The sequence below is a fragment of the Hyaena hyaena genome, unplaced genomic scaffold (genome assembly GCF_003009895.1).
Source record: "Hyaena hyaena isolate Hyena2069 unplaced genomic scaffold, ASM300989v1 scaffold_255, whole genome shotgun sequence".
Lineage (NCBI taxonomy): Eukaryota > Metazoa > Chordata > Mammalia > Carnivora > Hyaenidae > Hyaena > Hyaena hyaena.
This window is the reverse complement of record NW_024080888.1, coordinates 1,361,541-1,363,963: the sequence shown is the minus strand read 5'-3', so window position 1 is coordinate 1,363,963 and position 2,423 is coordinate 1,361,541. Positions and strand designations below refer to the sequence as shown.

The 2,423-nt window shown below is 38.9% G+C and overlaps 1 non-coding gene across 1 annotated transcript; it reads left to right on the top strand.

The window, feature by feature from the left end:
• The first annotated feature begins 451 nt into the window (after positions 1–451).
• On the top strand, positions 452–589 carry LOC120240618. The gene has a single exon (XR_005530666.1). It is a non-coding gene; the product is annotated as a small nucleolar RNA SNORA7 (small nucleolar RNA).
• The last annotated feature ends 1,834 nt before the right edge of the window (positions 590–2,423 follow it).

Sequence of the window (2,423 nt, the reverse complement as noted above, 5' to 3'; positions counted from 1 at the left end):
TCACATAAGTAAAATTTTAAATTCTATCTTTAGCTTAATTGCTGCTTTTTTAAAAATCAGTTTCATCATAGTTTTCATAGATTCTTTTAGGTGTTATATGAATGGTAAATGTAAAAATAACATCACATTGAATACGTAGAAGTTAAAACGACAGGAACTTCACAAGCTGTTCTAACGCATCAAAATTGCATGAAAATAAAGGAAATCCTTTTATGTTGCTAAAAGTTGTTTACTTCATGGCGAACCTGGGTGGCTCAGTCAGTTAATCCTCTGACTTCAGCTCAGGTTATGATCTCATGGTTTGTGAGTTCAAACCCAACATTGGGCTCTGTGTTGACGGCTCAGAGCCTGGAGCCTGCTTCGGGTTCTGTGTCTCCCTCTCTCCCTGCCCCTCCCACACTTGTACTCAGTCTCTCTCTCAAAAATAAATAAACATTAAGAAAAATTTTTAGACCTCCCAGGATCCTGTGTGGAGAGTGGTTTATATTCTGCCAGCTTCAGAGACGGGAGAGAAAGGAAGCCTGGCAGAGGTACGCATTCTGTTCCCAGTTTGCTCAGTAGCTGGAGACTGGAAGACACTGCAACAAGGTTCAAGGAAAAGAAAAAAAAATAATTTGTTTATTTCAGTATTCGTAAAACGGTTTGCTGAACTTTCTTGATTGAACTATCAAGATAAGAATTTTTGAATGTTGGATAAAAATACTCATCCCCGGTCTAGCACACTAGAAAAGACAAGAAAAAGAAAACAGATTAACTGAAAGGTTTTGTGTAAAAGGCAGATTGCATAATGGTCACAAGCAAGATTTTTTAGCTCAAAACCTGGCTCTGCCACTTACTTGCTGTGTGACCTTTAGTTAGTAATTTACTCTCTCTGAGTCTCAGTTTTATCGTCTGTAAAATAAATAATAATAATATCTAACTCATAGGGTTGGTGCAGGGATTAAATTTAATAATATGCAGCATTTAGAACGTTGGTTGGCACATAATCAGTACTCTTTTGAGTATTCACTAGCAGTGTTTCTAGAATTCTTCACGTAAAATATGATGGCGGGGTGCCTGGGTGGCTCAGTCAGTTGAGCTTCAGACTCTTGATTTTGGTTCAGGTCATGATCCCAGGGTCCTGAAATCAAGTCCTGTCTCAGACTCTGCACTGAGCATGGAGCCTGCTTGGGATTTTCTCTCTCCCTCTGCCTCTCTCCCTCTGCCCCAGCTCATGCTCTCTCTCTTGCTCTTTCACTCTAATATAAAGTAATAATAATAATAATTAATAATAATAATAATGGCAACAAATATTTGACAACCTCAAAGATAAGAAAACATGGTACAAACTTTTTGGGTATCAGACTAATGTTGCTCAGAGCTATCCACTTCAATTTATTCCCTAACAAAATATTAGTCACTAATTTCAAAAAGATTTCACCTGAGGGTGCAGATGGCTGAGTCAGTTAAGTGTCAGAGTCCTGATTTTGCTCTAGGTCAGGTTTGTGAGTTCAAGCTCCACATTGGGCTCTGCACTGACACTGTGCAGCCTGTTTGGGATACTCTGTCTCCCCCTTTCTGCTCCTCTCCTGCTTGCTTTCTACCTCTCTTCCTCAAAATAAATAAAAATTTAAAAAAAAAAGATTTCACCTGAAACACATATTTTGAGATTCTCCAAATCTTGCCTGAAGCAAATATAAGAACAAAGCTATAGAAAATATTTTATAAAGAATCTCTGGGGTTCCCCAGGTGGCTTGGTCAGTGGGGCCTCTGACTTTGGCTTAGGTCATGAGCTCAGAGCCTGGGGACTGCTTCAGATTCTGTGTTCCCCTCTCTCTCTGAAAAATAAATATTAAAAAATTAAAAAAAAAGAAATCTCTTGAGTGAGCCAATGTAGAACAGAAACATTCAGATACTAAAATGGATTTCCAATTCATGATTTTCATCTCTCTCTGTTGCCCTTCTAAAGCTTTCTTTTATATAATGAAGTTCCTCCCCTATGGTACAGATAACTAGCAGATTTCAAACTTAATCCACTTGGATTCCTGAATGCTTGACTTCGTTATGTGTCACTCAAGCAGAAGGTCAGAAATGTTCTGACTAGGTATTTCACAGAGTGGTTAAATCCACATGTGATGTGGGCAATATAATAAGAAATATACATTTGGTCTTTATCTCAGGTTCCTGGCGCAGAGTTCCTAAAACCATTGTAATTTCTTGAGTGATACAGTTGAGTAGAGTGTCTTCTGTTATTCATAAACTCATTTCAACCACACCTAGTTTATATTAATTAGATGACTGGTGGCCGGAATTGTACAAGGCCTCAGGATGAGGGCTGGTTGCCAGAAGCACCAATCATGTGATTAAAGGGTTGAAACTTTGAGCTCTCCCGACTGGACCTGCTGGAAGGAAGAGGGGCTGAGGTTTGAGCTAATCACTAAAGG